The sequence below is a fragment of the Pleurodeles waltl genome, chromosome 2_1, assembly GCF_031143425.1.
Source record: "Pleurodeles waltl isolate 20211129_DDA chromosome 2_1, aPleWal1.hap1.20221129, whole genome shotgun sequence".
NCBI classification, from domain to species: domain Eukaryota; kingdom Metazoa; phylum Chordata; class Amphibia; order Caudata; family Salamandridae; genus Pleurodeles; species Pleurodeles waltl.
The window spans coordinates 737586951-737613430 of NC_090438.1; the positions used below are offsets into that span (position 1 = coordinate 737586951).

A 26480-nucleotide genomic window follows, 5' to 3' on the forward strand; every position below is an offset into this window, starting at 1 on the left:
TGGTATGGGCGAAAGGCATACAGGAGATCTGAATTCCCCTCGAGACGAAAAGCGTATCTGAGCGAGAGCCACCATAGAAACTCCAGTATGCAAAAATGCTGACATTGTGCATTCTTGGCACAGGCGAACAAATCTAAATAAGGCTCTCCCCACTGCTGTAAGAGATCTTGTGCACCTCCAGGTGGATAGGTCATTTATGATCAACTACGCATTTTGGCTGAGTTTGTGTGCTCTGGCGTTCAGAGAGCCTGGCAGATGTTGAACCACCAGAGATATGCCCTGCAGTTCCAACCATGTCCACAGGTATAGAGCCTATTGATAAAGGTTCTATGGCCCCACCTCGCCCTGTTTGTTGCAATACCGCATGGCAGTGGTGTTGTCCATGAACACCTGCACCAGCCTTCCCTTATTGGAGGGTAGAAAGGCTTTCAATGCCAGTCAGATTGCTCGGCGCTCCAGCATGTTGATGTGGAGTCCCACTTCCGCAGGAGATCAGATTTCTCTGTACTCCATCTTTCCCAGATGGCAGCCCCATCCTAGGAGCCACACATCTGTCACTACTGTCAGATCTGGTTGGGGATGGAAGAAGGATCTGCCTGTGACCCAATCTCAGTTTGTTAGCTACCACTGCAGAACTTTCACAGTTCCCCCTCAGATCTGGACCATGCTGGAGAGATTCCTCTGATGCTGCGCCCACCGGGGAACTTCAGGTCCCACTGCAGAGCCCTCATATGCCATCTGGCATATGTTATCAATAGAATGCAGAAGGCCATGAGTCTCAAAAGCTTCAGAGTCAGCCTCACCGAAATCCAGGATAAAGGTTGTAACATCAGTATCCTAGCCTTAATATCCTGGACTCGCAGCTAGGGAGGATAAGCCTGAAACTGCACTGTGTCCAGAACAGTTCCTCTGAAAGGGAGCATCTGAGAGGGAATCAGGTGTGACTTTGGTACGTTTATAGTAAACCTCAGCCAATGCAGGAAGTCTGCCGTAGTCTGGAGGTGGGAGACAACAGCCTGGGGCAAACTCGTCTTCAACAGCCAGTCATCAAGATAGGAGAAGACTGACACCCCTGATCCCCGCAGAAGGCCAGAGGGAAGCATGGTTGTTGGAAAAGGGGTCTCTAGTTGGCAGAGGTATACACCCTTGCCCAAGTAGGGGCCACAATCCTAGTCAGGGTAAGTAACCACACAATCCAAATTATCCTGTGCCCACTCTCTTCTCTTGTATCTTGGCACTGAGCAATCAGGCTTAGCTTAGAAGGCAATGTGTAAAGTATTTGTGCAATAAATCATACAGTAAAACAGAGAAAACACCACAAAAATACACCAGACAGGTTTAGAAAAATAGATAATACTTATCTGAATAAAATAAGGTAAAAACAACACAGATCCAATAAACACAAGTTGAAATATCACTTTTAAAAGGTTTAAAAGAGGCTTAAACCTTAGAAATCAATAATTGTTTCTTTGTAACATACAGTACCTGGGATGCATCAAAAATAACGACGAACGGAGACAGCAGAGTAGGAGACGCGGGGAAAAATAAGGTGTTGTGTCAGATTTTCTGGCGCAGCACAGACAATGTGTCATTCCTTTCCACGCTGCAATGGGTTTTGTTGTTTTCGGGTGTGCAGTCTTGGCAGTCTTGGTTTCTCACAGGGATGCAGGGATATTTTGACACCTAGGGACGATGTGTTGACACCTTGGTAGAAGGAGAAGGCACTGTGTCGATCCTGTAGGTGATGCATCAAATTTCCTGTCACAAGGCAGGTACTGCGTCGAATTTCAAGTCAGGAAGTAGGTGCTGCGTTGTTCTGCTGGACAGTGAGGAGATTTTTCAGCCGCAATGCAGGCTTTGTGTCGATTTCTGCAGGCATTGTGCTGATTTTCAATGCACAAGGATTCTCCTTAAGAGGTGTAGTCTTTGTTGGCCCTGAGACTTCAGAAACAGGAGGCAAGCTCAATCCAAGCCCTTGGAGAGCACTTCAGGAGGAAAGCAGAGTCCTTCCAGCAGAGTCAGAGGTCAGCAGGGCAACAAGCAGGGCAGCAGTTCTTCTCAGCAAAGTAGTCAAGATGAGTCATTTGGGCAGCCAGGCAGTTCCTCTGACACAGTGCAGGTATAGGACCAGAAGTGTCTCCTTTGGTGGGGTCAGAGACCCAGCTTATATACCCAAAAATGCCTTTGAAGTGGGGGAAACTTCAAAGAGTGGTTTTGAAGTGCACAAGTTCCCCTTTCAGCCCAGTCCTGTCTGCCAGGATCCCTGTGGGGGGGGGGGGGGGGGAGTTATCAGTCCTTTGTGTAAGGGCAGGCCACTGGCCTTTGAAGTGTAAGAGAGAGCCCCTCCACCTTTCCTGCCCAGGGAGACCCATTCAGTATGCAGATGAATGCAGGTGTGACTGAATGTCCTGTGTTTATGGTTGTCTGGGTGGAATGCACCAAGGGAGCTGTCAACCAGCACAGACCAGACGTGGATTGGAGATAGGGCTGTAAAGCCACAAATGGCAGTAAGTGCAGAGAAATGCCCAATTTCTAAAGGTGGCATTTCTAAAATAGTAATATTGAATCCAACTTCATTAGTGAGCAGGAGTTTCTATTACAATTCTGGCAATACTAAACAAGACATGGCTACTCCTTCCAGATCAGAATCTACCAATTAAGAGTATATGAGGGCAGTTCTAATGTTAGTCTACAAGAGGAGCAGGCCTCCAAGTAGTGGAAAACAAATGTATGAGTTTTACACTACCAGGACATGTAAAACACATAAGTACATGTCCTGCCTTTTACCTACATAGCACCCTGCCCTATGGGTTACGGTGGGCCTACCTTAGGGGTGACTTATACACAGAAAAGGGGGATTTTAAGGCTTGGCAATTCGTTTTAAATGCCAAGTTGAAGTGGCAGTGAAACTGCACATACAGGGGCTTTGCAATGGCAGGCCTGGTTAAGGGGTTCCTTATGTGGGTGGTACAATCAGTGCTACAGCCCCACTAGAAGCATTTAATTTACAGGCTCTGGGCACATGCAGTACACTTTACCTGGCACTTACAGGTAAATTAAATATGCCAATTGGGTATGAACCAATGTTACCATGTTTAGGGGAGAGAGAAGATGCACTTTAGCACTGGACAGCAGTTGTAAAGTGTGCAGAGTCCTAAAACCAGCAGAAACAGTGTCAGAAAAATGGAGGGAGTCAGGCAAAAAGTTGGGGGATGACCACCCTAAGGCTGTCAGGTCCAACAATGCTGAACGGGAAGTGCTCAAGGCCTACCGTAAACCACAGGTAATGTCTGTGGGCAGGCAGGATGGGAATGTGGAAATGAGTACAAGTCCAGCACTACCTTTAAGACTCCTGGGTCCAGGGCAGACAAGAACCAAGTCAACATGGTAGAAGAAAACATCTTCTTCCCACATGAGTTCAGCCTTCATCTGGGGGCGATAAGGAATGCGCCATGGGAAGTTGAGGCTTTGGTCACCAAGCACTAAGGGGTAGGCCTTGCGTAAGGAAGGTTGAGTCTCCAGGTGCGGGGCGATGGTGGTGGGCAATTGTCCCATCTGCAGGAGACACTGTGTTCGGCATGGATGAGGTACCCAAAAGGACATCTGTGAGGGATTCATTAAACAGGAGCAGGGGTACCAATGTGGAAGCTCCCGGTTGCAGCACCTCTGTCAAGAGATTAGTCCTGACTGCCACAGAGGGTAGCTGAAGGTCCAAGACTGCCACCGCCCTCCTTAGCACCACCGGGTAAGAGACTCCCTCCTTCTTAGCCACGGTAAGGGGAGAAATCATACCAGTATCTGGAAATATCTCCAGTCCACTGGCTCCCTCCTCCGTAGCCACAGTAAGGAAAGAAAGCATACGAGTATACAGAGATGTGTCCAGTCCACTGGCTTCACCCAAATCCTCAAGCCAGTCCGTGTTCTCCACATAAGGCTGGCATTCTAGAGGGCCCAGAGATTACTCCCAGTCTTCCTCAAGGCCTGGGCCAGCAGCTTAGGGCGGCAAAACTCCTGCGGGCCTCAGAGTCTGCATCGGGCGACTTCCGTTCAGGGCCATGTCGGAGTCAGGAATGACAATGGGGATGGCGCCACCAGGATCGTCGACATCAGGGCTGGAGTTGGGGAAGGTCAAGGTGGTATGACCAGCACCGGTCTGGATCCAGGACTAGATCCCTGGGAGCCAGTATGTGCTGAGGCTGAAGCTGTCAGCGCGGATTCAGATGGGGACCCCTCTGACCCTGTTACCCGAACGCACGCCGACAGGGTCAGACTGCCCAGAAATGAGGTGCATGGTCTCATAAAATTCTTTTAGTTGTGCAGGGGTCACTCCAGCTCATGGAAACTCCGGAAGGCACAGAGTCAGATGAGATGAAGGTTCCGTAAAACAAGGCCTAAAATGACAACACTCTCTTGTCCCATTGGCGGATGGATGAGAAGTCAAAGACCGCTTCGACTTCTTGCTCTTCTTCTGCCTCGACTTACCCAATCACCCCGAGGACTTGGAGTGTGACGCAGACTTCCTTGGACTCCACGACTGGTCCTGGGACTTTCCTCTTGACTGGGACCTCAACCTGCACGGAGTCGCATGAAGGGCTGCCATCAGCTTTAGGGACCACTCCCTCAAAGCCTTCAGATGCATGGCCCGGCACTCAGAGCACGACTTTGGGTTGTGATCGAGGTCCAGACACCACAAACAGACGAGGTGTAGATCTGACACTAACATCGCCTGATGAAAAGACTCACAGGGCTTATGGGATGTCATCTTGACACACCAGGCGGTAACATCTCAAAAAAGTTTAACAAAAACATGCCAAAGGGGTAGCTCTTCTCTCGGAATAGCTCTGGCTATCGCAGACAGAAAACAACGGGTGTTGGTGTGCCTGGGTAATACCTATATAGGAATCACAACTTAATTTCCAGTGCCGATGCTGCCGACGGACACGTAGCCATTCAACGCCACTTAATGGCACATGGGTACTGCTCACGAAAAATCTTCCAGACACCTAAGGCGAATTCATAGGTAAGGAATCTGCAGCTAGAAGTCTCTGTTAGAAGTAAGAATTTAAGCTAGAAGAGGAAAGAATGCAAAACTGGCAACTATTGCATTGGGGCTCGCATCCTGACTTAGAAGCAGCAGAAACAAGAGCAAACACTGGTTTTGAAAACCTCTATTTCTCTTTCAGTAGAACTAAAAGCTGAGATTTCTAGGTTGTAAGCAATTCTATTGGTCTCACAATGGTACCCTACTGAGCACATATATCCAACTGAGAATGACATTTGGGAAAACCTATCCCAGGAAGAGACCAGGAGACCCAATACTTAGAAATGATGAAAAGCATGATTAACACTTAAAATAAAGAGGTCCACTATAAACTACCATACCATTGGGATTACGCCACACATCTACATCATATGTTCCCAAACGGAGCCGGAAATGTTGCAGGGACTATAGCCAGGTGAGTGACACATTATATATTTGGTGGTCCTACCTGATCTGTCTATCTTCTGAAAGGGGGTATTAATCTGGGTCACCCAAACTTACAAGATAGAGGAGTGGCAGGAACGGGCTTATGGTCCACTAAGCTTGGTTGTAGTTAAGAACACCTTTAGATCCTTGTTATGGCACTGTTTTGTGGCAACTAAAAAGATCACAGAAAACTAGTTGAAAAATAGATTCTTCCTCTGTAAATCAGTGGCACAGGAAGCTTTCTTAGCAATGCCATGAGGGAAAGTAACACATCTATAAAAAGCAGGCCATTTCTCCCAGAGACATATCGACCACCCTTGTTTGAGCAGTAAACATCTTCAAGGAGAACCACCCCTGAGCTGAAAGAATACTTTGCTGAAAACTGTTGGGATTTCTTTTTTACGTGACAGGAAAGAAAGTCACTCATCATCTCATCTGTTATTTTTTCCCCAGTCTTCTTCATGAAGTGCTGCCTTTGTCCTCAGGGACAGGAACATTGGACGAGCCGCTGCAGCGCCATAGACACTCACAGCATATAGCATTTTTGTCATGGGAATGTGCATGCAATCTCTCCTTAGCTGGAAAAGACATTTCTCTAATCCTGTGCTGCTTCTGACCTGTCTCCTCTGCCTTGCTCACCACAGTGGGAGTGTAGTGGGGCTGCAAACACCACAACAGTCATTTAGTGCTCTACTAGTGTCCTTTTTCGTAAATAATCAGGGAACAGTCATTTAAATGAGAATAATGGCAGGTTCTTGCCTTCTCTTCCCACTGTCATTCCAGGATCTCGGTCTTCCCAGCTTCCCACAAGCAGGTACTGACTTCGGAGTAAACAAAACAAATGCTGAGGCTTTGAATATAATTTTCTATAGAAAACCACCTGGTGCTACCATCACCATCTATGTGAATGGCCCTTGCATGTAACTTCCACCACAAAATCACCCTTTCAGTGCCCAGCCGGTCCCAGCTCCACTTCATACCTTATGCTCAGCTCACCGCCTCTCCAGGAACTCACTATCCACCACATCACCCACGTAAAGAATACCTGAGTCACTTGCCTGCAGCCATGGCCCTGCTCCAGGGTCCTCAGTGCCCCTCTCCCTGGGTTTGATGGGGCATTGGAGACCTCCCACTACTTCTTCCTCCTCCTTGTCCCTTTTGGCGTCGACCTTCGTCTTCTTTGCTCTGCAGTCCTTCCGATCTCCTCTTCTGTCTTGTCTGCTCGTGCTCCACTCCTTCTCCACTCCTGTTGTCCTCTCTGTTTGCACTCCTCCCTTCTTCAAATGTTTTGTCCAGCTCCCATTTCCTACTACGTTGTTCCAGCCCAGCCACTAGAATGCTGACCTCGCTTCCTGGGGGAACTGTCAGCTGGCATCTCACTGATTTCCCATTACAGGATGTTTTCTCTCCTTTGGGTCAGTGAGGAGTTCCCTGCTGGTACCACTACAAGTCCCTACCTTCAAATGGATATTCCTGACAAATCGCATATCCGGCCCCACTCTCAGCGGATCAGAACCTGACAAAGCTCAGGGCCATGCAGCCCCCATCTTTGTATCTGCTGTAAGAGAAAGGTGGCCCTGCTCACCAGGTGAAATTGTGAAACTGTCAACATCTCCCTAATCCAAAGACTGCTCAGCATGTAGAGATCATCTTCTTCTATAGAGTCAGCACAAATCAGCCATTACCTATTTCGCCAAGCAACAGTCCCTGGGGATGAATGCAGTTACTGCATAAAGCGTAGACAAATTCAGTCATCTCTGAGCTCAATTGGCCTAATTCTCCATCGTAAAACCAAATCTTTTGGAATGGGTAGCTTAGTTCGCATGGGAAGCCAATAACTGACCAGTTCAATTGGGAATACGATACTAAATAAAGTAAAAAGAAAAACTATTGAGATGGAGTCAACAGCCAATTCTATCTGGGTGAAAACATCTGCCTGGAACAGGACAGCGTAGAAATTGGGCTTTTTTGTTCAGCCGAATGCCACAGAAAAATATTGTTGTTCTCGTAAAGGTATTTTTAGAGGCAGTGCGATAGGAAGAAATCAAGTAAAAGAGAAGAGGGAACAGAGTGGAGGAGTAAAAGAGAGCAGAGGGAGAGTCAAATTAAAATAATGTGTAATCTACAGACGGTACAAAAAAGTGGGGAGGAAAAGGTACAGAATGTAAAATAGAAAGCTGAAGAAAGGATGAACGAAGTGGGCAAGACACAAAGCTGAAGAGAAGTTGAGAAGGGACAGAGGCAAAACTAACATGTAGTCAACAAAAGAGGGAGAAAAGGGGAGTAAATGACATAAAAGGAATGAAAAATGGATCATGACAGGGAAGAAGGAAGAAGGAAAAAGGAAATGGGATATGAGTGAAAAAGAGGGGGTCTACAAGAGAGCAAGGAAGATAGAAACAATGACAGAAAGATGGCAAATGAGGGGAGAGAGAAAGCAAGAAACATACAGAAAGAGAGAAAGGGAGAGGACAGGTTGAGTAGATAGAAAGAGAGATTCTTTACTGAAAATCCAAAATGATGTGGTAATTTGCAGAACATTCTAATCACTCTTCACCCATTTCCCCCCCGCCCTCCCATTTTTAAGGATTTGGAACAACAGCTGCTCTTCCTTTATGTTCGATATAACATGTTTTTAGTGTTGCCAAACCCCACAGGGGGGATGGTCAAGAAGACGTACTGTGATAAGGAAGAGGTGGCTCAGTGTAATGTGGATTACCAACAAGTAATCACAACGTTACCTTTTTGTCACTATTACTCGTTATAGTACTTTCTTCTAGAAGAACATACTAAAGTCAGGCAAACTGCCAGCCATATAATGAAGAGAAGACAAGAGAAAAACACTGCAAAACTAGGATGCATCATCCTGGTTTTTTTTTTTCCCCAGTATATTAATTGTGATACAGGGGAAAAAAGATTGTAAGACAACACAGCTATTAAATTGAGGTCTCCCATATAAGCCCTAAAGTGAACTAAACAAGTATGAGAGGAATTCTAAGTTGCAGCACACAAAATATCAACCATGGTCATCCCCACTTCCAACACCTGACTTGCCACCATCCCTGGAATGGATGAGCCTTTCATAATCGAAGGTGAAGGGACTCCACATAACTAGTCAATCGCTTGGAATATTCCTACAGGTTCCCCACTCTGGGTTAAAATAGAGGGCTTGAGACCCTTCTGATCATTTTGGAAATACAAATCTTCTTCCTTCTAAACGGGAGATAACTAGTAACAATGGTTAATCTCCAGATTTTACGGGAACAATTTATTTGAATAAGCTACAAGTGGATACTGTGCAATACATGTATATCCTTGGACGATAACTGCGTAAAGACTGGCATGAAATATAAATACAATCAACTACCATAACATTGGCAGATGGATGCAAGATAATGTATTGATTATTAATCACGAGTTCCAGAATAAACAAAACAAGTGCAAGTGAGAGGTGACAGGAGACCGTCCTCGAAATACAACCACAATGCACTAGACTGCAAACAAGTGGTGAACAAAATATATACTGTGTGGAGTGCAGTATTTTTGACACACCTCTGAGAACTTATGGGACTCAATTTCCATGGATACCAGTGAATGACGTTTTTACCCATGTGGACTAATACTTAGTCTGACCTGACGATGACCAAAGTTGTATGCACTTGTTGGGAACCTAACATACAAAAAACAGAAAAGGTTCCACTTTGCTATGAATAGAATTGCAAGGAAATTACATATTGAAAAGAAAAGCCTTTCGAGCTCATACAATGCTTTTTGAATGAACGTCAGAATCAGATGCTTGGCAACCCACTAGACATGAATAAGGGACAAAAGACTCCAGACAAATTCGCCAATAAGGATCTTTGCATAATAATGCCCATAATTACAGTAAACACCTTACTGAGACCAAAAACGTAATTCTGCAAGAAAATACAATAATGGAATTTCATCCAAAGGTTCACAAGCGTGCTCTTAAGGGGTCTTCTGTGATTCCCCCACTTAAACACAACTGGAACCCAGGGACCACCACTGAATCATTACTGGAATCCAGGGTCCCCTACTGAGTCATAGTGGGAAGCCTGGGAATTCGGCCTAAGTTTTTTTTGATGACTTGAACCGTAAAGCAATACACAAAAAATACAGAACAAGCATTCATCAATCAAATACATGAATGATTAAATATTTTAATTTCATTCACAAATACATTTTTTTTAAATTACATTTTATCTTTAATGGGAAGGTTGGAGCTATCCTAAATTTAATTGAGGTCACTTATCACCATTCTTTATCTCGCTTGATTCGCTTGCACTGCTCCCATGAATCAACTTGAGGATACTAACTTAAAGCCTGATTTAGAATTTCACGGATGGGTTACTCCATCACAAACTTGAGGGACATCCTGTCCACTGTATTACTATTTCCATAGACCAGAATGGGAGAGTAACCCATCCCGCCAAACTCAAAATCAGGCCCTTTATTTCCACCTTTCTATTTTACTTCTTTATTTATACACACTTTATTCTCCAGCTAATATTATTTAACATTCTAAGCAGTTGCGGACCCCCTTATTGGGCTTTGCAGACCCTCTGTGCCCCCCATACCACAGGCTAAGAACCACTGTTGTAGACTTTACAAGGCTGATAAAATGAGTTGATCACAGTCTATTCCACATTAAGGATAATCACAGACAGTTCCTCTTGCAAATGATCCCACAATAATTCGAAGATTAGTTAAAGGACACAAATCAATGGGTAATTTCCTTTGTAATCCGTGTTTGCTGTGGTGCCATCTACTTCAAATAAAGTTTTTTTTAATAACCGTACACTGATCCTTTCCCCTTATCAATTTAGCTCTAAACAACACTTTCCAGTCACCAACTATTCAGTTTTTACCTTCTTTTTGGTATGGCCATTGGTATGGCTGATTTTTACTGCTCTCAGCAAGCCAGGGACTTTTCATCTGGTTCCGAGGTTAACATTTACAAAAGATCACATTTCCTCTTACTGCGGATCCGGAGATGTGGATTGATTGATGAATGGCAGTGGAAGAATGAGCGGATTTCAAGTGTTTAGCAAATGTACAAACTTTAGGTTGATGCCACACGGAAAACAAGTTCATTTTCACACTCGTGAACTATTATGTCAAATGCAAGACTTCTGCCGCTCTTGCTGAAATGACATTTTTTGCACTATCAACAGCTCACGAACGGGGCAATCCTTGCAGTTTTTCATTGAAATTTGCCACAGCCCACGCCTGCCCTCGCACGGTTCTCCAGACAGTCCTCCGGATCTGCCTCTCAAGAGCAGGGCCTGGGGGATTCAGGCAGCTACATTAGACCATGATAAGACTTCTGCTGATCACATGCAATCAACTCTTGTTTATTGCTGAAAGCAATTCCGCTGCCTTGCTTCTAAACCTTGCAAGCTGTAGTTTGCAAATGCTAAGTGTAACCATACACTCCTTCCGGCAACTCACGACTGATTACTGCTCAATCAGTGGTCTCCCTTCCACTTACAGAGCAGGGTTCTTATCCTGTGTTGGTCATACCAAAGGCACTCCCGCGTTCAAACGGTTAATAGACCTCGAAGAATCACTTCAGACCCTCTCGGGGTATTAAAGATGGATGATGGCTCCGGTACACAAGCATTCTGTTAAATAATGGAAGCGGAGATGGGTAAAGTGCCTGCACTCAGTCACCGCCCCGTACTGCCGCTGGGCAGCACAGGAGGCGCAGCATGGCGCGCGCGTATTAGGTTATCTTCCCCATTGACAAATGAGTAATAATCGTGAAGTGCTTCAGCATCTCTGCAGTTTGCGGCGGAAAACAGATCCGCCTTGAGTGCTTTGGTCTGTGTGTCAGCATTTTTTCTTAGTTATTGACAGGATGGAGACAGTGGGAGCTTGCAAAGCCTCCAGCTCACCTGGGTGCAGAGAAACAAACACATGCAAGGTCCCTGAAGCTACAGGTCAATGGAATAGATTTCCTCCTCCCCGCTGTTATTCATGTTTATAGTCCCAGGACGAAACGACTGGAGCGCCGCAAGCAAGGGGGAAGTCCAGGCTGCATTGCAGACACAACTCTATCTCCTACGAATATGGCAACAGCGGAGATGCAAATGGCGCTATGCTCAAGGGACAGTCTGGGGAAATAAGGAGGCTGCGAGTGCAGAAGAAAAAGAAAGAAGCGCAGAGCACTAGTAGGGAAACCAAGACGTCTCTGCAGGCAGCAGAACAACATAGGCTGTGCGGTCAAAGTCTTAATACTGGGATAGAAGCCACCGCTGGTAGCCTACAGCATGTTATGTTTCAGGCAAAGAATACTCTGCGCAAAATTACATGCTTGTTGCTCCCTAAAGTACCGTAACAAAACACTAATCGGATAACACAGGGCTCAATGTGGGAAAGCTCTTTGTGATTCGCAAATTTACATGGCTTGTAATTACAAAATCTATGTTATAATGTACAAAATGTATGCTGTGTAAGGACTATTTTCGATTTGCAAATTAAGTTTTGCAACACTTTCAGAATCGCAAATAGGAGGCTTGATCAGTAAGATTGGGGGGGGGGGTGAGCTTCAGGATTTGAAACAATCAGACAGGCACATAATGATAAAATACATCACACGACAAGCAGGGTGCATAAGAGAGGCTTAAGGGGCAGTGGAAAGGGAGAGGAATGCAGATTGGAAGGGGTACTAAGTGAGAGGAAACAATATTTTGGAAACTGGTCAACATTTTTTAAGACTTTAAAAACAGAGAGGAGACAGTGTGTGTGTTTTGTCTGTATGTCAAAATTCATAATGAAATCTGACAGACACATCACCATACCTGACTAAAGGCACTTGTACCCAACTATTTACCAGAAAATATATTTATTAGGGGAGTGTAACGCCCCAAGCCCCCCTGAATCTACACCCCTGGACTTAAGACTGCAATAGCAGGAGCAAACCCTAATCAATAACAGCTTTCGGAGTTGAGGTGGTAACTGATTCTCAAAAGAAGTAATCATGGGGTGTTGCCTCAGAAAAAGCAGACAGTGGTCAAGGAGACCATGCCCCTTCTTCAAAATGAATACATATACTTTCTAAAACAGGCAGTTTTCCCCTCCTAAAAGGGCTGCTTTTCAAAAAGGAAATGTTAACTTGGATGGATTATGAGCGCACGGGTGGAGGTTTGGTCTTCCTTATGAGAGGCGAGTTGGCCTACAGCTACACCTGCTGTCCTTGGATGTCGGAAACCTGGTTTGAGTTGTTGCATTGGCTCCATGTGCGGTGATTGTGGGCAAAGCTTTCTAATGTCATGGGCCACATTCGCGCTATATTAAACTGCACAAAAAATAAGTCTCTATCCCAGGCAATGCCTAATTTGTAAATAACAAGGTGCTGGTGCTCAAAGCTCCCCTCTTAAAAACGCGGCTGCTGCAATTAAATGTGGGAACACGGAATATTGAGGTAGCGTAATCCGGAAGCCATCTCGGGCTACTTCAATTCATTTAAAACCACTTCCTGCCCCTTCAGCTCACTTTTGCAGCGTTCTGCTTTCTCCCATTGTGAAGCTTTTTTGTTTTTCTCCTCCTCCGTCTTTCCCATATGTGTCTTTTGCTCGCAGCAAATGCTTTGGGACGAAGAATAAGCACCAGCCCTCAAAAACACCGGAAACAACAACCGCATATTAAGCACTGATCCCAGGCCTTCACAGATAGTCGCAAACTTCCACCTGCCTCATTGATACTCATATGGCAGGACATTTTCAAACGCCAACTGACGATTAGCACATCAGTGGCATTTCAAAATGAAGCAGTGTTTTCAAACCAGTCAGTCTGCAATTAGCACATACTAGTTTGTGACAAGGGCTTAATACATAGGGCCATAAGTTCCCTGAAAACAATGAAGCCTGATGAAATCACAGATCGACAAAGAAAGTCTAAGAAAAAAAACAGAGAGAGAAATGCGGGAACCCAAATATTCTAAAATCCGGCTACACCAATCACATTCTTAAAATGAGTTTCAGGTCTTAGCCTGGAATACAAGTTTATAATAAATTACATATTTCTATTAATTTTACAGTTGCTCTTAGTGGCCACAATTATTTAGTTCTAAAATAAGAATATTGAAAAGAGCCAGGTAGAGGAACAAGACAAAATTTGCAATTGAAAGTATTCGAGCATAATGTATTTTCTAAAGAGGTAAACAAGAAAAAAAATCTATACAGGGAGTGCAGAATTATTAGGCAAGTTGTATTTTTGAGGATTAATTTTATTATTGAACAACAACCATGTTCTCAATGAACCCAAAAAACTCATTAATATCAAAGCTGAATATTTTTGGAAGTAGTTTTTAGTTTTTTTTTAGTTTTAGCTATGTTAGGGGGATATATGTGTGTGCAGGTGACTATTACTGTGCATAATTATTAGGCAACTTAACAAAAAAAAATATATACCCATTTCAATTATTTATTATTACCAGTGAAACCAATATAACATCTCAACATTCACAAATATACATTTCTGACATTCAAAAACAAAACAAAAACAAATCAGTGACCAATATAGCCACCTTTCTTTGCAAGGACACTCAAAAGCCTGCCATCCATGGATTCTGTCAGTGTTTTGATCTGTTCACCATCAACATTGCGTGCAGCAGCAACCACAGCCTCCCAGACACTGTTCAGAGAGGTGTACTGTTTTCCCTCCTTGTAAATCTCACATTTGATGATGGACCACAGGTTCTCAATGGGGTTCAGATCAGGTGAACAAGGAGGCCATGTCATTAGATTTCCTTCTTTTATACCCTTTCTTGCCAGCCACGCTGTGGAGTACTTGGACGCGTGTGATGGAGCATTGTCCTGCATGAGAATCATGTTTTTCTTGAAGGATGTACCACTGCTTGAAGAAGGTGTCTTCCAGGAACTGGCAGTAGGACTGGGAGTTGAGCTTGACTCCATCCTCAACCCGAAAAGGCCCCACAAGCTCATCTTTGATGATACCAGCACTCCACCTCCACCTTGCTGGCGTCTGAGTCGGACTGGAGCTCTCTGCCCTTTACCAATCCAGCCACGGGCCCATCCATCTGGCCCATCAAGACTCACTCTCATTTCATCAGTCCATAAAACCTTAGAAAAATCAGTCTTGAGATATTTCTTGGCCCAGTCTTGACGTTTCAGCTTGTGTGTCTTGTTCAGTGGTGGTCGTCTTTCAGCCTTTCTTACCTTGGCCATGTCTCTGAGTATTGCACACCTTGTGCTTTTGGGCACTCCAGTGATGTTGCAGCTCTGAAATATGGCCAAACTGGTGGCAAGTGGCATTGTGGCAGCTGCACGCTTGACTTTTCTCAGTTCATGGGCAGTTATTTTGCGCCTTGGTTTTTCCACACGCTTCTTGCGACCCTGTTGACTATTTTGAATGAAACGCTTGATTTTTCGATGATCACGCTTCAGAAGCTTTGAAATTTTAAGAGTGCTGCATCCCTCTGCAAGATATCTCACTATTTTTGACTTTTCTGAGCCTGTCAAGTCCTTCTTTTGACCCATTTTGCCAAAGGAAAGGAAGTTGCCTAATAATTATGCACACCTGATATAGGGTGTTGATGTCATTAGACCACACCCCTTCTCATTACAGAGATGCACATCACCTAATATGCTTAATTGGTAGTAGGCTTTCGAGCCTATACAGCTTGGAGTAAGACAACATGCATAAAGAGGATGATGTGGTCAAAATACTCATTTGCCTAATAATTCTGCACTCCCTGTATACTGGCGAACCTTGTCTCAAGATCGGGTATGTATCTCGCTCTACCCAGTTCTATGAATAAAGAAAAGGTGTGCAAACCCTTGCAATGCATAAGGCTATCGTACTAAGTACGTTTACTCTCACCCAAAACCATATTAGCTCCTACTAACAAATCTGTGAACTCCCCAAATCTCGCCTAGTCCATCAGTGGTACAATAACCACTCAGTCTTGTGTGCAAGCACCGTTCATCAGCTTTCTATGGACAAGACACAGTTACAGTGAGTGTACAAGCACTGGCAAAGCCAATAGGTCTGGTGGTGTCTGCCAGCTTTTTGACAATTCTTGCTTTGTTTTGTCATGGTTTTGCAAAGCTTTGTTGTTCGGGAAGCTGCTGGGTGGTTATCAATTGAAAAAAATATATTGATTAAAGGAAAACATTTTTTGGCTTAAAAAAAAGCACACATTACCATAGTACTTCCTGGCACTGAAGGGAACTACTTTGTGTGGATGTATGTGCTCATTGTGGAAGGGCAGCATGACTTAACTCATAGTGAAGTCAGTCAGCGGCTGAAGTGGGCTGATGCACTATCCCCTGAGGCATGCTTTAGTAGGTTGAAGAAAAATGTGAATGGCACAACCACAGACACATGGATGAAGTGTGGCAGAAAACCGCTACAAATTACTATGCCAAATACAACATTTTAGTAAAGTCAAAAGGTCTTGCCTAACATAGACCTGAAAAATGTAATCGTTCTTCCATTAGCTACCATCCCCTTGCGTTTGAAAAAGAAGGAAACAAAGCAAGCAAAAGGGAAGACAAGAAAAAAGGCATGAAAGAAGGAAAGAAAAAAAGAAGACGAAAAGGAAAGAAAGTGGGAATTAAGGAAAGGAAGCACAAAAGAATGATAGAAAGAAGGAAAGCAACAAACAATCCATAAAGGATAAAAAAAATAGAAGGGAAAGAAAGAAAAAGAAAGGAAAGAAAGGGGAGAAGGAAAGACCGAAAGAGAGAAAGAAAGAAAGAAGGAAATGAAGAAATGAAAGAAGGAAAGAATGAATGAAGGAGAATAGGAAAGTAAGAAGAGAAAGAAGGAAAGGAAAAGGAAAGAAGAAAAAAGCAGGAAAAAGGCAAACAAAAAGAAGGAAGGAAAAATGTAAATGAAAGAAAAAAAGAAGGGAAGAAGGAAAGAAAGGAGGGGGAATGAAAAAGATGAAGGAAAGAAAAAAGAAAGGCAAGCAGAAGAGAAAGAGAAAGAAGGAAAGGGAGAAAAAAGAAAAGGAAAAAGGAAAAAAATGGAAAATTGAAGGAAAGAAAGAAAGAAGGAAAGAGAGAAAGAAATAAAGAATGAAGGTAGATGGAAACAAAAAGCATCAGAAGTGCTGCAAATTAAACATGATAAAGCTAGATTTTCTTCCTAGGTAAAGTTTAATAAAGAACCATTGATGAAAAGGAGTCCAGAATAAACTTGTCCTGAAGAATTGTCTTCTTATAAATTCACATGTACTTTATTAAAGCTTTCTATTTCTGTACTCCGAGCATAATAATAACTTACAACATAACAGTTTCAAATGGATGCAATCTATTATGTTGTGAAATATCGGTATTCAGATAAACAAAGGACACTTCAAAAGTAATTTACAACAGCACTGGCAGAAGACAAGAACTGATAAAGTGTGAAATATGGCCTGTTCTCACATCTGCTTTCACCTTGGGCTCTAAACACAAAGGCAACGCTAAAGTAATTATAAAGTAGAAACAAAAACTGAAGTGAGCTATCTTGTGTGTGGTTGTGTTCATAGTGAAAGAGAAAAATACTGTCACTCAAAGTGAAATTAACCAGTGGCTGAAGTAGCCTCACCCTTTGACCCATGCAGTATGCTGTAGTGGGTGGATGCAAAATATGAATGACACAACAGACCAATGGATGAAAAAGGTGGTGGAAAGCTTCATTTAGTAAGTATATTATATGTATAATTTTAGTAAAAGCAAAAGGTCCTTGCTAATGCCAGCCCTAAAAGTGGATCCCCAGCTTACAATCAGACGAAAACAGATATCCTGATATCAGGAGGGGCAGAGTCCTACCAGTTTCTCAGCTCTTTCTTTCATTACCTCAATCAACTCTGTTGTCAGATTTGTAAACATTTAACTTGCCCATCTCAGGAAGTCCATCTCACTAATGCAAAACCACCATCGAGTGGAGACGAAGATATCTCTAGCGAGGGGACGGATGGACTACTGTAAAACAGTTCATAAACTAGTCACCCATAAAGGTTTATGTGTTGACTGCAAAGAATACACAATGATGTGACCAAATATGGCCACAATATTCGAAAAATTGGCCACAATATTCGAAAAATTGACCATGCAAAATCAGCATTGAAAGCTCTCTACTGAGTGCCAGTGGAGTGAAGGGTAAAAATAAAAACCCTCAGCATCATCCGCAAGGCCTATTAAAGAATCAATCCAAGGTGGGGAGGTGTGACTTTAATGATCAGGTGCTATTTTCTTGAAGTCTGAGTGTAAGTAACTCTTTCGTTGGTGTAAACGGACAGTATATTGTTATCATTTTATTAGGTTGCATTGTAACTGGAATATGCAGTAATCAAATAGATCCATGACAATGGGCAGTCATTGCAAACTGAATGCCTTGGATCCACCAGCCTATGATGTTATTACACTTACAACGGTAAACATGTATAAGAACATTTCAAAACATCAAACACCACTGAGTGTAATGATGAAGCAGTAATCTCCTGAAAATTGGCACAGCATTACCAAAAAACGCTATCGTAAGTTCGGGGCTACAGGCCTGGGCTAAAAATCCAACATATTCAAACACCCACAATTTGTGACGACTGCACAGAGTAAATGCAAGCAGAAAAAAGAAAACCTCATCCCTGTAACACATCCATACGATAAATGTCACCAATTATTGGATATTAGCCTTGGGTGATTCTAGATTGTTAACATGTGCAAATGGTGTGACTTCTCGCTCACAACCACATAACAGGGGTTATTCCGAGTTTGGTAGATGCATGACATTTGCCAAAAATTGTCAAGTATGTCCCATTTAGAATATGTATGTGGGAACACATTCCTAAATAGGGCATACACAGAAATTGCTAACTTCTAAAGGATGCTGCACATCAAACAAACTCTCAATCACACTGTAAGTTTTACAGAATATATCATAATGTCCTAGACGCATTGGTCAACAAAGATGTTTCTCAAATCCTGAATGTCCCTCATTTCAGAAACACCTGTTACAACATCAGGAAACAAGAGCTGTTGCTGGCCCTAGCACATTACATCCATAATTTTAGTTGGCTATTTTACAACCGTCAATCAACATTTGCGTTGTAATTCCTATACCAGTGCAATGTACACAGTGTCTGGGCCCCTCCTTTGTTACTCGTGTCCTGTAGGGCAGCCATAGTGCCCCGGCTTAGATCCATGGGCTAAATGCTGCTGTCTGGATTAATCTCTTTTCTTAAGGAAGCCTTATTTGATTCCTCCAAATCTAACACCAGGAGCCTCCCATCGAACCTACTACCCTGATGTTTGCCTCTTACCTGCAATTTTCAAATCTCTTTAATACATCCTTTAGAGTCCAAGTTGTAATAAAATTCACAGAAGCTGGTTCAAGACAAATAGGACTCATGTTGCTGGGTCGTGAATGCATCCGCCGTAGAAGTTCTCTTCTCCAATTAATTTATTGCAATTTCTGCCCACACAGTTTATGGTCAACATAGCATGCATTGCACTTTTTTTCAAATCAGTGATTTTTTATTCTGCACATTGTAAAGGTTGCAAGTACGCTGTACAGTGGTGACATTCGCAGGTCTAGACAGGACATGAATCCACCATCAGCAGCATCATTCTCGTCCTGCTGCCTCCTCAATGAAGGAACCTAAGCAATTATAGGGCAATTATAGTTCTTTAACTAGTCTTTAACTAGTTATAGTCCCTTACCTGGGTATATAAAATACTTTCCTGTTCTTTTTCTTCACCAAAACACATCATGCCAAAAGAACAATTAAAAGGATCAGCGCTGTGACTTGCAAAAACTCAAATAAAAGATGCAATACTTTCACCCTAAACCTGCCTACAGATGCTTTCTGAAAGCACCAAGATCTGGTGTGATAACTCTTCAGCTCTACATGGGAGCACCCACCTAAAGCCAAGTTACAAGGATATGTTGTGTAGTTAGAGGATTTACAAAGCCTGGAGAGCAAGATTTATTTGGTCAACCAGCTTGAACACCACTTCCAGTTTCAACAGATCGAAAGGAAATGAGACAGCCAAAGAGGAATTCTAGGTCAGGGTAATAAGGGGACAGGATGCTGAAAGACAAGCACACCTTGAAGCAGTGGAAAAGTAAAATAGAAAGAGTAATTATAGCAAAGCATAATTTATTTAGCAAGCAAAATGGTGTTTGTATCCTCCTTAATGTGCATAGAGAACAAAGTGGACCATTATTCAGAATTTTGTCAAATTAGGATGTCTTATTTGCCCTGAGTAATTCCTATAAGCTCCCTACTAAAACCGTTTCAGTTTCCTTGATACATGTACCAAACAGCCTCACTGAATAATCAGCATAGTGGTAATATTAAAGCTGCCCCTTGCATAGGCCAATTTACTCAGTGCCTTGGACGCTAGAAACTTTCAACTTTCTAGTAAAAAACAAAAACAATTGTGGTAAAGTACAAAAAAAACTACACAATTGGGTTTGCAGCACCAAAGAGAAATACATTCTACCTTATGAATATATTTGTGTTGAAGCAAGCCATTTCTACCTTATAATGGCTGACTTACTTGATGTAGGTATTTTAATGGCTTTCGAGACGACAAAACCTGGGGCTCACAACCTGCAAAATAAAAAAAATAAAAAATGTAAAACTCTACAATGCAAATTACCATAAGCTCTGCTCTCGGTTACCTTTCAGCTATAACTGCTGACAGGTTGCCAGATTTCCATCAGTTGCATGTGGCCTTCAGCCACAGCTAATGGAGAAGAAGGCAGTGATGTACTGCTAGAGGAAATCCCTGGGTAGACAAACGCTGCTGTCAAAAGAACCTGTCGAATATTTATTCCAAATCACCCCTCATCTGCTCCAATGTTTCTTCAGGCTCTATCCCTGGCAGGGCCAACTGTGTTCATATCCAGTCTGCTTCAGTGTTTCAATCCATTTAAATAAATTGCATGTGTCTATAAACTGGATGCGATTCAACATTTGTGGCTAGGGAAGGACATTATTCACAACACTAGAATATTCCCCTTTCACAACCTCGTGTTCTTTGCTAAAGACTGCAATAAGACGTGTTGGGCAGATTCTCAACCCACAGATAATGGTAAGGCATTTTCTGAAAAATGAAAGCCCACACAGATTGTATAGTGCTGCTCAAGGGAAAGTGGTAAGGCCCTGCCCTCATTCCTTAAAGCATCTTTTGCAAACAATGCCAAGAAGGGTACTAAGTGGCATAGCAAAGGTGTCTTCGGCTATACTACAAATAAGGAAAATAAGCCCACCTATCCCATGGTTTGGAAGTAAAAGAAAGGCGAAATCAGGGTGTCATGTCAAACCCTAAACCACCTGAGCTCGAGTACCACTGCACCTGCAGCACTTATGATAGCTATGCCCCTGAAAGTGCTAAAAAATAACGCAAAATTATGTTATGTTCGTATGAATACCTGAACATTTTCTTTCTACTTATATAATTAAATTCCCGCACTTTCATGCTCCAAAGGAGCACGTTTACCATTTTGCGTCTGCGAAAGTCAATAAAGCAAACTTATCCATGAGCATCCCACAGTACTGGTTTCTAAATAAAATCAAAACATTCCCAAATGTTTTTATATGGTAGGTGTTGCTCTTGGGGGAGGGATCACTTACCGAATCTGTTCTATATGTACAGGAAAGAGGAGTTTTTTTTTTTTTTTAAAGACAAGAGTGTTTTATTTTAAACATTTTTTAAGATTGCTGCTAGATTTTTTCTCATTTGAAAAACGATCTCTCTACAACTCTGTGAGGATCCCGTTTTGACCTACCAGTCATCTCACACAATATAACCACCAATATTTAAAGCTCTTCAGTCACTGACTTGCTAAAGATTCCTAAAACCATTTTTGGCTTTGAGGTTAAGGGAAGCCTACACCATTCATAGCAAAATATTGTGAGAAATGATGCTAGTAGCCACGAATGATGCCAGGGGGTGTTCTGTAAAACTGATTTGTGATTAGTTAAAGAGATGTTTTGTTTGACACCTTCCTGCACAAAAACAATCCCTGAGGCATTTGCCTCTTTGTGCTAGAGAATACAGTACACATAGAAAGAGGTAAAAACGAGGAAAAATAAAGATATTTCTCCATGTTACGCTTTCCTTTTTGGAGCAGTCCCAGGTTCACCACTAATGGTAAATCTGGGAATGCAACAAAGTCCATGGGTGTTGTGAGGGAACACTCACGGAATGCCTCCCTGTGGCCAAGTAACACAACGCAGCAATTTGCACTGCGCTGTGCTACTCCAGACGAGCCATTCAGTGCCACATAAGGTGGCCTTGCATAGCTTGATGAATCGCACTTTAAGGATTAAGTCACTTTTGCACCCCACTGCGTGGTGCAAAAGTGACACAACCCTTTCTTAAATATGCGCCTAAGTCCATTTGTACAGAAAGCAATTCCAGGTAGGCATTTCTTGCAATGTCTATGTGAGCCGCACCAATGGGTGGCTGACTAAAAGGTAAAGGTTTCATTTTCAAGTAAAGCTCTGTGTGTTACACCCCATGTGCCATTACAATATATAACTGCATAAAAGCCATCGTACGCAACAAAAATAAAAATATACAAATAGGTGAGCATGGTCAAAGAAACAATTAGACCTCCTGCAGCAGCTAAATATGTGTGTGGAATGCAGAATACAAAAATAACACCTTATTAATACCTTATGGACGTGCTAAATTGTAACAGAATAGAAATTTAACATGGGTAGCATTTTAATGTATTTTCATGTGTAATAGCAAGATGCTTTTAATTTTATTAATAGCTGCAACAAGAAAATCAGCAAATAGATAGCTGGTTTGTTGCATGAATGCTGAGAACCTTGTTTTTAGTCCTGGGGTTTCATCTAACAAATATGTGCACTCTAGAAGAGGAAGTCTTTATCTGCTTCAGTGTACCCGTACATTTGGGAGCAATGATTTGTAAAAGGAAAATCCGGGTCTGGATACATAAGTGCTCAATGTAAATGGTATGATCTGGCAAACCTTTTTGTGTTATACATTAGTATTAGAGAAATGAAAATATATGCATGAATATAGCAAAGGGGCTAAAGATGGAATGAACGTGGAAAGAGCACTTTAATGTTAACTACAGGTAATCATTTCAAGAGGGCAATAATTGAATGGGCATGAAGACTAAAGTATTCCATCACTCAGTAGCAGGGATTTCTGTAACAAGAGGTCAAAGAATGATATTGACACTAATATTTCTTCAACCTCACCTCGGATTTTGTCAGGAAGGGGTCAAAATATTAAGTTGACGTGAAACCTGCATCCATGTAGCTCATCTTCCTTCTTTCTCCAAGTTCGACCCCACTGTACTTTTGTGCATTGGCTTTTGTGCTCTCTGCTTTTCTCTGTGTTGCGTGGGACTGTACGTGTGACCGTACGTGTGTTGTTGAAGTGTTGGTTTGCACAGAAAGCTAACTCTTCCTGGCTTCTCCTAGCAGATCTCTAAAAGTCAACATTACTAACTCTCCAGCAGTTCCGACTTCTCACACGGTTTGCTAAGCTGCCCCTTCCGCCATCCAGTTGCTTTACCTCCTTCCCTCTCTTGCAGTCTAGTTTCCCAACCTGCTTCCTTCTTTCAACCAGACACTTAAAGTCGACAGCTGACTAATGCTCAATTTTGATAGAAATCATGCCATCACAAGGCTCTGTCCTGCTTCCCACGCTCCTACTCTCTTCTTCCCACTGTTTTGTCACATCTAGTGCTTCCAGACTGGCTACATTAGAGCATCATGAAGCACTATACAAGCAACCAACATAAGATGTCTTTCAGTTTGTGTGTATGGGTGTCTGCCTCTCAGGTGGTCTATGAGTATGGGTGTGTCTAGATTTATCTGCATAAGTGCCTGTCATCTGGTGCATGGGTGGCTGTCTGTGTGCACAGACATTTATAGGTATGTTGCTCTATAGGTATGTAGTCATCTGTCAATGTATGGAAGGATACATTGCATCTGCACATGTGCAAGTCAAAACTATTGGCTTTGTGAATGTTTGACTTGTGTTTTGCCTCAAAAAGGTAACTAGAATTGACAAATCCAATAGGTCTGAGTTTAATGTGCTAATGCATGCAGTGTAAACACAACAGAACACAACACATGGGGGGCAGCAGAAGCAAAAAGTGAGGGGTATAGTTGCAAAGTGGTCCTTGATGTAGTTCAGTACAAGCACTCTAACGGAAAGCTATGGATACACTCGAACAGCCAATGGCAAAAAGTGAAAGATGAATACTCCTCTGGGCTGAGCCAAAACATGATGGACAAAGTTGTGAGCAAATGGCTGAAAGAGGCTGATCGAAGACAGCTATAATTGAAATAGACTGACCTAAAGCCCTCTCTATATATTGTTAGCAACAAATCTATTTATCAGCTCTGGTGTCACAATCCAGACCCAGAAACATTACCCTTCCTTTATCACATTAATAAACAAAACCTAAGCAACACGTCTTTGTATTTTACATTTTTCCAGTAATCTCCTTTCGCAATAAAGAGGATGCCGTAAACTTTTTTGAACGCACGTATAACATATAAGTCATCATTTTTTAATCATATTTCTACTGACACACCACAGCACCCCTCATCTTTTCTCCTGCGGGGTGTGCAATATATGAACTAAACCAACAGGAAACAGCAATTACAACGCGGTCATAACCATGCATGCCTTTACCATGCATGAAGTGCAATGCATGTGTCTTTACCACACATGCCCTTACTACGCATAATTTTACAACGAATATGCCTTTAACACTCAAGCCTTTAGAACAACTTTTGTCTCGTGGGCATTATGGGCAAAAACTAGGAAGGGGTGTATGGTGCCCCCCCTCCTAGAGCTTTCATAAGGCCTGGGGACCACCACCTCCCCAGGGCTACGCTTATTAAGTACACGGGGACTGCGGTCCCCCCGAAATCCAAGCACTGGGGACCAACACCTCACTGGGGTTAGATGTATACAAATGTAATGGGGTCTTGCGGACTCCCCCGTGCCTTGGGGACCACCGTTTTGCATTTCACAATTATAGTTAAGGTTATTTCAAGTAACTATAACTCGCGCCCCCGCCATGCACAGTTTTCTCTTCAATAATTTGACTGCTAATGTTTCAATGATATTTTTAATGGCCTTATAAAAGTAGACATGAGTGCTGTAATAACTGGGGTAATTAGCACTGCATGGTGAGGGCATGAATTATAGTTACACTAGGGCATGAGTTATAGTTACTTGAAATAACTCTGATTATATAACTGCTGAATTGCTATGCTTTTGTGCAAGTAAATTCAGAACCTAACTATAACGCTACCGTAACCTTTGTCTTTTTTAAATGAATTTCTATATTTTTTAAATTATATTTCCTAACTGCAGCGTCCCTGTAACCTTTGTTTTTCAGGGAATTTCTGTTTTTTTTAAATGTAAAGTAGTTTTAATTACTATACGTTAATCCAACTACGGCCATGCATGGCCTTCAGTTGTGAGGGTTAGCCGCAGGGCCTGCCCTGTGGCTAACCCCCAATACCCACCGAACCCAGCATGCGGTTGGGGCTTACTGCAGGGCCTGCGACAACTGCCTATAACCGCCCAATTTTGCGCTACTTACAGTGAGAAATGTTCTGACAAATAAAAAAATAAAAAATTGCCAAGTAAAGAGAGTGAGATCATCTTTCTACACGTACCTTAAATTTTTGAAGTTGAAAAGAATTTAAAGCTGAGAAATGACAACTGACACACCCTAGACTGGAATCCTCAGTGTGAGGGTCTGAGACCTTAGCCACTAGGCCAAGGATGATTCATAATTAGGAATGTTTATATTCTAAACATGAGTAAATTAACAGACGCAGTGCCATGATATACCAGGATTTGAACCTTCAAACCACTGTCAGTCCAAGAGCTTTACCAGCAGGCAAGCTGTGACTCTGTTCTGCTGTGCATCAAAATGTAACTATAACATCTGTATCAAACATCTTACTGGTGTTCCGCTTTGAAGTCATTCTGTGGAAAGACCATTGTTATTATCTTCATAGAATGACTCCAAAGAGTCACACAAGAAAGTTGTTTGCTGATAGCACAGGACCGCAGGGGGAGCCTGAAGGCCCTTCAGTCATAGCCAGCTCTCTGCAATCTGTGGAAGCTGGCATTGCTCCCGCAAGCAGAGAGCTGCTTTAAATAGCAGCTGTCTACTTGCAGGAGCAATGTTTTCATCTCTTTCTCTGCAGGAATATTTGTGTGTAGGGAAAGAGCTGAAAACTCTGCTATCAGCAAGGGAGAGCTGTTTGACATCTTCCACCTTCTGAAAGAGGAGTTATGCTTGTTTTTGCTTGGGAGGAGCTTCTCAAATCTTTCTGTAGACACCGGGGAGGTGGCGGTCCCCAGGAGGGTCTATAGGACCCCCCTCTTATTTATTCTGTATGGTGCCACGGGGAGGTGGTGATCCGCAGGGCATGAGGGGAGCCGGGCACTCCCGCATATTTATAAATTATAGCCCCAGGTAGATGGTGGTTCCCTGGTCCGGGGTCCTCAGGATCCCCCTTATAAAATGTATATGTTGCCCAAGGGAAGTGGCGGTCCGGAGGTCCCCATCATTATATATATATAATTAATAAGCCCCTGGGAGGTGGTGGTCCTCGGGTCGTGGGGAGCAACACGGCCACTCCATATTTTTTAGCATATAACCCCAGGGAGGTGGTTGTTCCCAGGGCTTTTTTAAGCCATAGGAGGGAGGCCCTGTGCACCTCCCTCCTAGTTTGCCCACAATGCCCCCAGGACCATGCCCACCCAGGGGCACAATAATTGTAATTACTATATGTTAATCCAACCAATTTTAATTACTAAATGTTAATCTAACCACCACTGCACACATTCTTTGGCATTGTGTGGCTGGGGTTGGCCGCAGGGCCTGGTCTGTGGCCAATGCTGGATTAACCACTAAGCAAACTAAGCATGTGTTTAGGGCATTAAGGGAAGAGGGGCGCCACAGAAAGTTTCCATTGCTGGATTGACCATGGATCAAAACAGCA

The 26480-nt window shown here is 42.9% G+C and overlaps 1 protein-coding gene across 6 annotated transcripts in view; it reads right to left on the reverse strand.

The window, feature by feature from the left end:
- FARS2 (phenylalanyl-tRNA synthetase 2, mitochondrial) overlaps positions 1 to 26480 on the reverse strand; it is a 1511864-nt gene that overhangs the window by 1246181 nt on the left and 239203 nt on the right. For 5 of the 6 annotated variants that reach the window (XM_069217436.1, XM_069217415.1, XM_069217425.1 and 2 more), the window contains one exon: positions 20008 to 20060. The exons of the other annotated variant lie outside the window; for it this stretch is intronic. The gene's annotated coding sequence lies outside the window, so the exon portion shown is untranslated. The remainder of the gene's footprint in view (positions 1 to 20007; positions 20061 to 26480) is intronic. 6 annotated transcript variants of the gene reach the window in all.